The sequence below is a fragment of the Orcinus orca genome, chromosome 8, assembly GCF_937001465.1.
Source record: "Orcinus orca chromosome 8, mOrcOrc1.1, whole genome shotgun sequence".
Taxonomy (NCBI): domain Eukaryota; kingdom Metazoa; phylum Chordata; class Mammalia; order Artiodactyla; family Delphinidae; genus Orcinus; species Orcinus orca.
Window position 1 is genome coordinate 33,701,482 of NC_064566.1, and position 14,443 is coordinate 33,715,924.

Genomic DNA, 14,443 nt, shown 5'->3' on the forward strand with positions numbered 1-14,443 from the left:
CCTCAGGCTGCAGTGGATTTCTCTGGAGCTGGAGAGAACATCCTCTACCCGCAGTGCTGTGCTCAGCAGAAAATATTATTGCCTTGGAGGCAAGTGTGGAGCGGATACAGCATAATGTGGAGAGAGGAAAGAGGAGAGAGGATAATATTCCTACACCCCCATTCAGGAATGTCACTGCTGCTTTAGCATCCTTCTACTTTCTGGGCCCTGTCTTAAGGAGAGAGTAAAAACTACTCATTTAATTAGACATATATCACTGCCAGTTCCATTTGTCTTAAGTTCTTCTGGAAACAGGTTGGTAAGATCCCTAAGTAATCTGGAGGAGTGGGATGGAGGTTGAGTACACTATCAACTCAGATGGTTATAGCACATCAATGAAATTAGGACTTACTCCCATTTTGTTGTGTGCTATATCTATACTTTCTACAAAAGCGTAAAAATCTTGTCATAAATGTGTTGTCTGTGGTCCCAGATAACAATAGAAAAAAGCATGGCAGAGTGGAACGGACATGAGCTTTGAAATCCTTTATGGGTTTCAGTCACGATTCTGTCACGTACTATCTGTGTTATCTCAGGTAAGTTATTGACTTCTCTGAAATGTTTCCTTGTTGATAGTGAATCTGTTGCATCTGCTTCATATGTGTCTTCTCTCACAAAATATAGAAAAGTATAATTGAAGCAAAGCATGGAAACTGTAAAAACAAGCCAAATAAAGAAGAAAAGAAAAGAGCTTTGGTCACTGCTGTTGAAGGAGTTCATCCAGAGGACGTGGTCGCTGGTTGACCCACAAGCTAGACCTGGGCAATCAGAAGCTCTTTATCTCCTCTCCTTTCCTTGAAATGTATGTTCTGCCCACTGTTCTCATAGTGGGAGCAATTTTAAAGATACAGCCTTGAGAGAGCAATGTCTAGTTGAGACCATCTGGACTGAATACGTGACTGAACTTATCAAGGCTGCTATATAAACTTTCAAGATTCTAGTGGGTAGATGCAGAGATCTACTCATTTTGTGGCCCTCCAAGACAAGTCTTGTATGTAACTTTCCTTGCTTATTAAATGTGCCACCTACCAATATGGAGTGGTCTGCCTCTTTTTTCGACCTCTCCTTTCCCTCTCTGTACAGGGGTCAGTTGCAAATTTTACCCAGGTTTTGAACCAAACTCCCAAGGTGGCAAACCATCTACTGCCTGATTATTTGTCATTCATTTGACCATGTGTATGTGCAATCCTTTTCTATTAAGGGCAGTATTCCTCAACAAAGACACTACTGATAATTCTCTGTTGTCATGACCTGTCCTGTGCACTGTAGGATGTTTAGCAGCATCTCTGGCCTCTACCCACTGTATGTCAACTGAAACCTCACACTCCAGCCAGAGAATAACAGTAAAAAAATTTCTACAGACATGACCAAATGCTTCCCTCTATACTCATTTCAGAAATTCCTAGCCAATGAGACAAATATAATTTCCTACTAAATAAATAGAAAATTCCAAATTCTCATTTTCCTGGCTTTCCTTGCAGTTGAGGCTCAGGGATGTAATCCAATCTCCTCCAATCACAGGCACCCAAGCTGCTCTTTGAATCATATGTTAGTAATGCAAAAGATGGTAACTGCGTAGAGTCTATTCTCCAGAGGGTGGCGTCAGTGGTAAGGCTGAATCAGTAGTAACCTACACCATGTATCCAAAGCTAGTGTCATGGACCAGTGTTGATGGTGTCTGCATAGTATACTGTGGTGCCCATGACCAAGAGAGTGCAGTGATGTCTAGACCAGACAAGTTCTTCAGTGTCATTTAAGGCATTGTCCTTGGCTACATAGATTCTAACCATTTTCAGAGATTCTGAGAGCTGCTCAATAACCTTTCAACAAATGTTCTGCTCAAATGAGAGTTATTACTGTTGCTTCCACTTAATAATCCTGACTGATACAGTAGCTATTGCATAAATTCAGATGTTTTAGGAAGCTTTGACAAATGACTACGAAATATGTATATATATAATTGTTTCCAAGTGAATGTTTTAATACTCTCCTTGAGAGAGGTTGGCCAACCCTTTATTGATGTCTGCATGTTGGAAGAGAAACATCATAGATAGGTATTTCATGATATATTAGAGAAAGAGATGTTACTGATTTTGATAGATAGAAGTTGCTTTTAAAGAGAAAAGCTAGCTGGAAAGAAAGAGAAAGTGTGCCCTTTGCTATATTTTTGCATGGATTTTACAAGGTTCTTGTACAATATGACACTGTTATTCCTGAAAGATGATAACTGGTCCAGTGCCAAGCTCTTAAAAGGCTCTCAGAAAAGGCTTCTTAACTTGACTATACAGAGCAACATTTATGAAAAGCCCCTAATCATATTTTTACCACTTTCTGAACAGAATGTTGCTTTGGCTGGTGATTTTAGAATAGGAACTATTCTGTAGAAAACCACAACTTTTTATTCAGAGGCCCACAAATCCACTTCTTAACACAAGATGCCTTCCGTGGTTCAGAGCTTAGGGAAAGGGGAATTGAAAAGATGCTGGGACATTAGAAAAAGGACTCATTTATCTCTATGATGTTGTGCTTTTAAGCCAGGATCACACACTCCTTAGGGGGCAGGAAGGGATCCAATAGCTACCAGCCTTGGACACCCTATTCTTTTCATGGAAATACACTTAATTCTCTCACTTGACCCATACTCTTGCTTCTGCTCTCCCATAAGAAACTTCTGATCTTTTGTGTTTTATCTTTCATTCTCAGCCTACTTGAAGGTTATGGTTTTTCCTTGACTTTGAATCCCTAAGCTTCCTGAAAATTAACTTGCCCTCATGCAGAGAATTTTTTCTCATCTGGAGGCTTCAGATGCCCACCTCTCCTTAGTCCAGCTCTATCTCACTACATGCTGGCACAAATCCACCAAAATGATGCCCCAGCCCACCCCCAAAATCAAAAAGGTACTCCAAGTTTACCCGTGAGAAGGCCTGTTCCTGAAAAAACAAGATCTTCAATAATCACTTTGCTGTTCACATGAAACTAACACAACATTGTTAATGAACTATACTCCGATATAAAATACAAAGTTAAAAAAAAAAAGAATGTCCAATGTGATGGTATTAGGAGGTAGGGCCTTTGATAGGTGCTTTAGTCTTGAGGGTAGGGCCCTCATGAATGGGATTAGTATTCTTATGAGACCTCACAGAACTCCCCTCCCACCATGTAAAGATACAGTGAGAAGTCTGCGACCTAGAAGAGAGCCCTCATTTGACAATGCTGGCACCCTAATCTCAGACTTCCAGCCTCCAGAATTGTGAGAAATAAGTTTCTGTTGTTTTTAAAAATAAATAAATAGTAAAAGGCTCTGCACAGAGCTTCATAACCTCTTCGTGGACTTTCTGTTTTCAAGCTGATGATGGAAAAACAGTTATATTCCAGTTGAAGCCAGAAGTCCAGTATGCACCACAGTTGGAGCAGGAGGCCTAAAATTTCGAAAGAACCGTCACTAAGCAAAATGTCCTCAGATCTTCAAACGAGAAGTTCACAAGCACATAGGAGCTATCTTGAAGACGGAGAAAGTGATGACTTTTTAAGATGTCTCTCTCTTATTCCGGGTGGATTTTAACCGTGACTCTTGTCCTCTCCTTGATGCTATTGCTCTGGATTTGTTGTGCAACTGTGGCTACAGCTGCGGAGCAGTACGTTCCCTCTGAGGAGCTGAGTATCTGTGGTGACTTGGAATTTGTGAATGAACAAAAGCTAAGCAGATATCCAGCTTCTTCTCTTGTGGTTGTTAGATCTAAAGATGAAGATCACGAAGAAGCAGGGCCTCTACCTGCAAAAATGAATCTTGCTCATTCAGAAATTTAAGGGTTTTTTTTTTAAAAGAAAAGTGTAATAGACATCTAAATTTCCATTCCACATAGTGCTTTTTAAAATGGTTTCCTTGGATATAGGGCTTAAAAATCACTATTAAATGCAAATAAACTTAAAAAAAAAAAACCAAAAAACAGGTACTTACCATCTCACCAAATCAGAAGTCTAGAGGTAGGACGGGCCAGCATTGAAGTGGCCATTCAGCAGTGCTACCAAAGACTTCTCCCAACTTTTCTGTCACCATTGCTGGGTTGGCAACTACTCTCCATGTGGTTGTGAGATTGGTGCCACAGCTGGAGACACAACAGCATTCTCACCAAAAAATAAACAAATAAAAGGCATGGGCAAAATGGGTTTCTACTTACATGCTCCCTTTGATCAGGAAGGGAAATTATTCTCAGCATATCCCTCTCAAACTTGCCTACATCTCCAACTCCCAGACCAATAAATATCATGTGGCTGGGCATCTTATCACCCAAACCCGTTTGGAATCCTGTTAGCAAGAAAGGAAGAGATGTGTTTAGATGTGCAACCAAAAAATGCCTGCCAGCCTTGCCTTGAGCAGGAGTAGAGAAAGGCATGGCAGTGCCTGTGCTATCCTTGTTCTTTGTACCTTTTTCTCAAAAAATAACCAGAAAAGAATCAGAAGTTTGGAAACAGAATTTGAGTTTTATTCAAAGAAGGCTCTTCAGTATTAGTACCTGTGTAAATTGTAGTATGCAGTCCCAAACTGGAATCTCCTGTTTGTAAGAGCATGCCTTTGGTTAAAGTCCCACGAGAAATCATCTTTAGCTACTAAGACCAACATCTCTGCTCTTGTTTCCTTTCATCATATTTGTGCCGCAATATAAGGCAGGAGTGACGGCAGCAGCAGCAGAGCTGAAGCGTCCACATGAAGATGTATCACACCAGTGCTTTTTTCTGCAGGACCCTGGAGCATAGCACATGTTGGGGTGAGCGCTGCATGTGGAGAGGAATGAGACACAGGCAGATGGAAACCTTGTTTCGTATGAGTTATGTAGCCCCGAGGAGCCGCGGTGATAAATGTTAGAAAAGCAAGGGATTCAGCTGAAAACTGTTCTGACTGCACCACAGAAAACGCTGTTGACTTGCTGGGATATTTGCTAAAATAGAAGGCTTTAGGATAGACATCTAAAGCAGAATTTATCACAGCACACAAAGCCTTCAGTCAATACTCGTGGCCGTATAACATACTTTGCAATTGCCTGTGTGAATGGACTGGGTTGGGCTGAAATAAGCCTCACATCAGAGAAACTTCTCTGTGAAGTTTTACTTTCTTGGTAACATCTGCTCAAGAAAACAGTCTTGAACCTGAGTCATCAGCCTTATTTCATCTCAAGTAAGTTCATTTTACAAATCTTGATGTTAAAAAAAGAGCACAGCGCTGTTAGTAGTGATTGTTTTTTTAAATAGATAAGGATGACAATTGTAATAATGTAAAAATGTACAGGAAACACTTTCATTAATGTTTTATTCATCAGACTGCATAAAATAGATAATAATAATGTTGATCATTACTTTCTTGAACATTAGCCTCTTGTGTGCTAAACACCTTGCTTTTATGCTTTATCTCTAATGGTTATAAAAATCTTACCTTAGAAATAACTTATCTGAGGCTCCAAGTGATTTTTCCAGGACTATGCAATTGATAAGAGATAGAGGTAGTCTTCAAACCCAAGTTTGTCTGACTCTAAAGCCCTTATATCTGATATTTCCTAATACACTGTTTGATACGTCCTAGTCTTTCCCATAAAACCAATTATACTTCAGCCCATCTAAAAATGCCAAGCGTGAGGAATAAGGATAGAGGGAAGAACCACAAAGAAGATGAGTTTCATCTTGTCTCATGAAAGGCACAGAAAGGGATGGGGCAAAAGGCTGATAAAAAGTTGCCTCCATAACATGAGGATTAACCATTGAGAAATTCTGCTCCAAATAGTGGGAAAAAGTAAATCAAGGGAATTAAAACAGCATCTAATAATTTTGCTGCTGAATCTTAACATTGGCAACATTCATAACATGATTCATAGCATTGCACTGAATTTTGAACTTTTCCTCAATCCAATTAACTAGTAGAAATATCTTTAAAACACTTCTGGACGTGTCTGTAAGGGTGTTTTCAGATGAGATTAACGTTTGAATCCATGGACCCAGTAGAGTAGATTGGCCTCCCAGTGCAGATGGGTATCATCCAATCTGCTGAGGGCTGAATACAATAGAAGTAGAGGAGGTTGGAATTCACCCTTTCTTGCTTCCTGCCTGCTTGCTTCACTTAGAACATCTCATCACATCTCATCTGGCCCTTGGGCTGGGATTTAAACCATCACTCCCCTGGTTCTTAGGCCTTCAGACCTAGACTGATTTATACCACTGACTTTCCTGGGTTTACGGCTGTAGACCACAGATCATGCAACTTCTCAGCTTCCTTCATCATGTGAGCCAATTCTTCAGAATAAACATTTCTCTTTCTCTCTCTCTGTGTGTCTCAGTCCATGTTGATCAAGGAAAATCAAAGGTTATAAAGTATTTCCCAGTCTACAATCCAGAAACCACTGATAAAAACTGAAGTCAAAAATGATTAGGGAAAAAAATGAACTTTTTTTCATATAACCTATAAGTGGCACTTTGGGATATTAGGGTTGAAGGGGATAAACTTTGTTAGCCCGGACAACATGGATATGGGTTGAGATAGAGCTTCCTTAAAGGAGAACAAATACTGTTTTTACTTGAAGAAGGGTATAAAGGTCTGCTGAACAAGCTAGAAAAATAATAACTCTTTCCAATTGAGTAAATGAGATAGAGATAGATGAGATAGATAGATAGATAGGCAGGCTAACACATGGAAAGAAAATAGTTTTGTGACAGAATGTTAATAGCACTTTTTCTGGATGGCCATATTATTAATAGTTGATTTTCCTGCTTGGAACTTCCCTATATGTGGTGGATATTTTGATTCTCAACCTCAATTCTTCACTTTGGAGGGTTTAGAAAGTTATCACCTAAATCCACCCCACCCCCCCCCACCCCCCGCCAATACTCATGCAGCTAGCATTCTGGATGCGAATTACATACTGCCAGTACTTAGGAGAGATCTGGAAGGCAGATTGAAGAAACAGCCATTTCCCTACCCCCTTTGGCTTTTGCTGCAGACAATTTAGAAATGTGAGACTTTCACACAGCTGCACTCCAGTCCTCGTGCTCAAGTTTGGTGGAACACACAGAATGTTGTGAAAACACGGAGTGACTTCCTAGCCTGGATTTCTGATAGCCGTGTCACAGCTTCAGTTTGCTCATCCTCCGGAGTGAGAGGAAGTTGTCACAGCAAGGAACAGTGGCTGCCTCTGAGATGGTAGCTCCCCTTGTGGTTCAGCTCTGCGTTATTCTAGTAACCCATTCAGAATGTCTAGCCCAGGACCTGTTTTTTCAGTCCTTCCAACAATTGTGTAAGCACCTAATATCTTGTATTAAATTCTTTTCTGCTGAAAATACTTATAGTAATTTCTGTTTTCTGCACTCAGCCTTACTGATTCACCTATATTTTATTATATTGTGACTGTAAATCTTATATCTTGTGTAACATAAATACTCCTTTTAAATCTCATGCCATTTCTCACCAACACAAATTCTTATTTAAATTAGCTGGTCTCTTTACAATTCCCAGAAATGCCCTTTGCTCACCACTATACGTATGCTCCCTTCTGTCTACTCAAGCCTACTGAGAGAAACCATGGCATATCTGTAATAGCTAAGAGTTCTAACATTTCTGCCATATCCACTGTGCCCAGTAAAGCAACAGCAGTCCTGTGGGGAAATGGTGGCGTCCAACATGGTAGGACAAAAATGTAGTGAGATGGAGCTGTGAGAAATCCCCTGGGCCTAAAGAAAATTTGGGGTAGAAAGAGATTTTGCAGAAAGCTAGAGTTTCTCCTTGCGCTGGTAAGGGCAAGAGCAAGGATGATTTGGAAGTATATATTTAGTTATTCTGATCCCTATGTGTGATTTCATTATTATTCTTCTCACAAAAGAACTCTGAATTTTGACAGTGTACACTGGAAGTGAATATCATCTTAGTCTCTGGCTATGATTCATTTCCTCCTCTTTATTCTTACAGATGAAAGTGAACAATAGATTGTATTAGTTCGTGTCCTTCTTAGGTTTTCTTTTTAAAGGTAAATGCATGTGGGAAAAAATTTTACCCACAACAAAGTGTATCAAATGTATAAAAAGGGAGATTCTAATTTTCATGTTTGCAGCCATTCCAATATGCAATCCCACTGCCCAGAGATAACCAGTGCTACCAGATTAGATAAAAACTTTCTGACATCTTTTGATATATTTACATCATTTTTAAAAGTGGGAACACACTGTCCATACTGTTTGCTAATTGATACTTTTTCTTAATAGTATATCATGGACATATTTCCATGTCAGTATTCATTACACAACTTCATTCTTTTAAAAGGCTGTATTGTGGCTTACTTTACATATGTAGTTTATTTAACCTTTATCCTATCAATCAACTTTGAGATTACTCCCTCATTTTTGTTCATGAAAATGGTACAATGTATATCTCACTGTACTTGGAATTAAATTGATATGAAGGTCTTCAAATGAAAGTTTTGTTTTCAATCTACCAAAAACAGTTAAGAACTACTTAGTTTATATAGTATCATGAGCCTGAGGGTAAATTAATATTTTTGTTTGTAGTTTAATATAAAATCTGGGTTGAGGCATAAAAGTTAGGAGCTTATATATTAAGTGTAAAGATCTTAACCCTTTTTCCTGCAGTAGTCTGAAACTAGATTCACAGAACAAAGAACTCATTAACCACTTACATTTATGGATGGAATTGAGATGTGTGAAATGCAGAATTTAGAATATCCCCAAAAAACAAATTAAACAAATTTCATTGTTCCCAAAATCAAATGTATTCTCAAAAGTTTATCAGTAAATGTTATCAGTGATGCCGTAAAAGTTACATTAAAAAATGTAATTTCAGTTATCAGAGAAAATAATATATCTGAAGCAAGTTCTAGTTACATTTTGTTTCAGGTGTATCCCAAGAAGAGGTTGACAATGTAAACCTAAGCTGAAATTAGTGGTACAGATCATGTTAGGAAATCACATGTTCTTTTAAGTCCTAAACACAGTGAAACTTATTCTCCAAAACTCTAAGGAAGAAGCCATACTCCATTCAGCATTCATCTCAGAATGCAATCAGCATGGCAAAGACAGAGATAATCTTTTTAACCAATCATACCTCCATAGAATCTCAAAGCTCACAGGGACTTCAAAGGTCACTTAATTGCCCTGCTGGTTCTTGAATTCCCCTTTCTGCCTCTCACCAGATGGACTACTAATTTACGTTCAAATATCTCAGTTATAGGCATTTCTCCACTGAATGCAGAAATTTGTCAGATACTCAGATTTTTTAAATCTTGGATTTCTTTCTTTCTGTAAGTGTTCGGTATTAGATCAACCCTCTGGATACACAAAGAATAAGCTTCACCCTTCTGTCTCATGACAGCCTTGTAGATATCTGAAGACAGCTCTCATCTGCATCCTGAGGTTTCTTTTAAGGGTAAACATCTTGCCAGTGGAAGATATTCTGAACCCATAAGGTCAACTACACTTTCCAGAGACTTCTGATTTTTTTTTAAATCATTCATTCCATCAATTGACTAATATTTATTGAGAGCTTTCCACATGTCAAGTATGGCACTTTCAAACTCACCAGTAAGAAAAGTGAACACCCCTCTGTCCTCATGAAGCTTATGGTAGAGTTAGGGCAAAAAGAGACATTGATCAATTTACCTCCCATAAACCATGTCAATTACAGAGGGGAGTGCCACAGAGGAGAGTTAGCCAGTCCTGTGGGACAAGTAATAGAAAGCTCTGATACCCTGAGTGATAGGGTAAGGTTTCTTGAGAAAGCGATGATTTGAGTTGTGATCCAAAGAATGCATATGAGACATCTAGATGGAGACATAGGAGAACAGATTTGCTAATTGAAAGAAGACAAGACCTGTAGGAGGAGGGAGCATTGTCTGAAAAAGGTCGTGTAGCAAAGGCATAGAAAATGAATGGGAAGAATGACTTCCTAAGAGATTGACCTGGAGAAGTGAATTTGGGGCATGTTTGAGGTTTGGTTGTTTACAAAGATTATTGAAGAGTTTTAAGAACAAGAGTGAAATGATCAAATTTGCATTTACAATATGTCGCTTTGACCTCATGAGAGAAAACAGGTTGGAGGGGGAGAAGGAGGAAATGTAAGTCAATTACTAAGAGGCTATTGGAATGGTCCAGTAGCTGAAGCTAGAGGATGAAGGAGATGGGGTGACTGGTGAGAAATGGGTGCATTTAAGAGATGTTTAATAGGCAAGTGTTGAGAATTCCAAATGAACCACCACAAATTTTTAGAAGTTTTTTTTTTTTTTAACATTTCTTTTTTTGTTTAATTAATTAATTAATTTTTAGCTGCGTTGGGTCTTCATTGCTGCGTGCGGGCTTTCTCTAGGGGTGGCGATCAGGGGCTACTCTTGGTTGCGGTGCGTGGGCTTCTCATTGTGGTGGCTTCTCCTGTTGTGGAGCACGGGCTCTAGGCGCACGGGCGTCAGTTGTTGTGGCACACAGGCTCAGTAGTTGTGGCTGGCGAGCTCTAGAGTGCAGGCTCAGTAGTTGTGGTGCACGGGCTTAGTTGCTCCGTGGCATGTGAGATCTTCCCCGACCAGGGCTCGAACCCATGTCCCTTGCATTGGCAGGCAGATTCTTAAGCATTGCGCCCCCAGGGAAGCCCCTAGAATACAGTTTTTGTTTAGATGAAAGTTTAAAGCAAACTTTGAAAGCAGTTTAATTTTTTATTTTCTATTATTTTAAAGTGATTAAAGACTTGAACATTAATAACAGAATATACGAAGACGTTAAACAGTATTTTAGAAAAGTCCACAGAGTATATACAGAAGAAATGTTTCAAAACTTTTTTTTCTGATTTGGACATGTCAGAAAGCATATCTGCAGGTTCTAGGTCTTCCAATTCAGCGTTTCATTTTCCTAAGAGAATCTTAGTGAAAAAATAGAAGGAGAAGAATAAGGAATTTCGAGGTGGACAATAAGTCCTTATATTTTTTAAAAAAGTATAATCTTGAACATATGAAACTAGAGAAACAGTGAAATAAAAAATTTTAAATATAGTCTTTTCTCTTTGCAACCACTGTGAGTTATAAAAGTAGAGTAGAAAAGTATTTCTTGCTTTCTTGAGCTGGTCGGGGATCTTTTATTGTATAAATAATAAATTTGAAGTTTAAAATTGAAGAATTTCAAACAATGGTGTCAACAGCATCCTGATTATAAATCCTGGAATTCACTAAAACGGAAGTTGCCTATTTCAAACACAGACGTTGGTTTTTAAAGATTGGTCACTTAGCACCATCTTCTGGCTACATAATAATTTTCTTTTTTCTCCCTCACTACAAACTTGTTACTGTGTAAATATTATGATTGTGGTGCCACCTGCTGGATATTTTTCTAAAAATGAACACATTCTGAAGAGTTGTGCTGGGAAATCAGTTGCTTACACTTCATGGGTATGACTTCTAACCACTCTAGAAAAAAATAATAATACTTGCAAAGTAGCTAGACCTCCTGATTCTAAGAATTATTCTAAGTTATTCAACATAATATTTTAATGTTATAAAGAATTATTATGCATTGTCTTGATCCTTATGGAGAAAGAGGCTACATGTCCCTTTAGTAACTCATTCCCTAGCTCTTCTTTTGCTGTCCCTGTGCAAACTTCAGCCATATGAGAAATTATCCCCAGATAGTTTTAAAGAAGAGTAAAATCATACTTAAGCATGTTTTACAGTATTTCTTAAATCTTACAACTCTAAGAAATAGATTAGCTCTGTCTTACTGACTGGAAAACAGAGATGTGGTTTAGCTGCACCTAAGGTAGCTCATACCGAAACAGAGCAAAGAAAATTTGAGCCAAGATATTTTTTACAGTGAAGCGTCTACTTTTTCTACCCTGCCTGTTTTCATTGCTACTTAATGGGGTTTGAGTAAATGTGGACTGTATATAAATCCGATTTTTAAAACCTAATAAAAAGATTTTCTAATCTCCACTAATACGTTTCCTTCTCAGAACTTTACAGTTCTTAGCCGAGTTCACTTTATTTCCTTTAGTAGTTTTCCACAGGCTGAATGACACACTTTCTATTTGTCATCCTGGGCTTCTTTCTGCGTGGGTATCTCTAAAACCAACCATGACATTCAGATTTCACTCATTTATACTTGGACAGAAAAGTCCAAAGAAAGGAATAATAATTTGTCACTGTTCTAAAGTGTTGATTAGATTCAACCTAAAAATGAGAATGCTGAAACTTCTGAGTTAAAGAAAAGATGCTCCATTAATTTATTAGTACTAATCATATTTAATGTGATTTAACCTGAGCTGTTTAATGGTGTATTTTAAAAGTTCTCTTAACTGGTCCTATATACTCATTAGACTCCTCCCCAAAAGCTAACAGTGAGGACTCTCTATTAGATAGTGGGTCAAAATGCAGCAGGATGGAGGTAGAAGAGGTCCCTTTTATCTGCAGAAAAATCTATCCACAGCAAGACAAAGTAAGGCCAACCTGTAGAGGGAAACAAAGCTAATGGAGATGAATAATTATTTGACTGAAACAGATTTCCTCCTGTATTTCCCAGTCAGGTAAACCAAAATAATAAAATCTTTCAGTTTGTTACTTTCATAAGTTTTTCTCTTCTTGCAACTAAAGGAATACTAACTAATACAGTTTTCAATAAATACCTATTGACTTAATAAATGTTAAATGAAATCACTTTGGTTAGTTCTCCTAAGTTCTCTGAGCTTCACCTGTTTTTAAAATTTAATTTTAAAATAAAGGGAATTATTTGCACTTTACTTTCCTCCCAAGGTTTATGGAGTTCAAATGAAATGAACACCATATGAAATAAATGATTTATAAATGAAAGATTTAGAAACGTATGTAAAAGTGCTATATAAATGTCAAAATCATGGTATCCAAACCTGCCATATTGTTGAGCAAATCAGTCCATGTGACCAGCATAGTACTCCTTAAAAATGGCATCGGTTCAATAAAGTTTCATCCTTTTCATTGTGTCAGTTCTACATAAAGGTAGGAAAGAGGAACTTTCCAAGGGTTTTATTATTTAATCAACACTGTAACTTAATGTTATGACAGTCAGTTAAGTATCAATATAATGATCCACTGACATTTATATTTGTCATATAATATATGCTTGAAAGACAATACTTTTTAAGAAACAACATTACTTTTAATTTTTTTGTCTTTTGTAAAAAAGCGAAGTCATCATATCTGTAAGGGTAAAGTGAGCTATTTCCCACACTGGTTTTTCAGTTCCTGGTATCTGGAAAATGTCTTCTGTGAAATACTGATCCAACTCTTAATGATCCTATGCTTGTATAAAGTATCAGAAGAGGGACTTCCCTGGTGGCGCCGTGGTTAGGAATCCACCTGCCAATGCAGGGGACACAGGTTCGAGCCCTGGTCCAGGAAGATACCACATGCTGTGGAGGAACAAAACCCATGCGCCACAACTATTGAGCCTACTTGCCACAACTACTGAAGCCTGCATGCAACAAAAGAAGCCACCGCAATGAGAAGCCCGCGCACCACAAAGAAGAGCAGCCCCCGCTCACCACAACTAGAGAAAGCCTGCGCACAGCAACGAAGACCCAATGCAGCCAAAAAAAAAAAAGAATCAGAAGAACAATTCATATTTACTTCTATGATGTTAAATACCCAATGCAGTTTTGGTAGACTAATTAAATAAAGATTTAAGATAAGATGGAATCAGAAGTCTTAAAATAATTATGTCTTAATTCTTTTTCTTACTTAACAAATAGATCTCTGTGCTATTTGGATAAATTTTCAATCTCCACTTCTATACTATGTGTTTTTATTTGTGTTCTCAAAATATCAATTTGGTGTAGAAAACTATATGATAGTCAAAACTAAAGAATACAGGAAGGAAGAGATTTGTAATCCCCATGAATATGAATACAACTGTCTGCTCTTACATGGGATGACAGTTTTAGCATTTTCATCTTTCCCATCCCACCTTCCCCACAACTTGAGATTTTAAGACTTTTAAGTACTTAAGAGGAGCTCCCTCCATCTGTAAAACTTAAGTGTTAATTAATTTTGTTCTAAAATTAAATTGCATTGTGCTTTTTTCTAATAAATACGTCAATCGAAAGATAAACGCACAACATAAGGGCTGTGAGTTGAGTTTTGTTCCGTATCTTACTGAGAGCTGTAGCCTGGGAGACAGCAACAGAAGTTTTTCCCTCAGTTTGTGAACGTCACCCCTGATGGGGAGAGAATCATTTAAGTTTTGCTGTGAAAGTTGATCACATCAGCGTAAGTATTTTTCATGTTGTTGATGCTCTGAAGATCCAGAATACTCTTATGTGTGAAGATCTGCTTTTTAGGATGAAGCAAGAACAAAGGATCCTATAACCTAGACGGCCATAAATCAGAAAATAAATGCGAAGCTGAGA

The 14,443-nt window shown here is 38.1% G+C and overlaps 1 pseudogene; it reads left to right on the forward strand.

The window, feature by feature from the left end:
- Nucleotides 1-509: 509 nt before the first annotated feature.
- Nucleotides 510-3,920, forward strand: LOC101281631 (transmembrane protein 59-like; annotated as a pseudogene).
- Nucleotides 3,921-14,443: the final 10,523 nt, after the last annotated feature.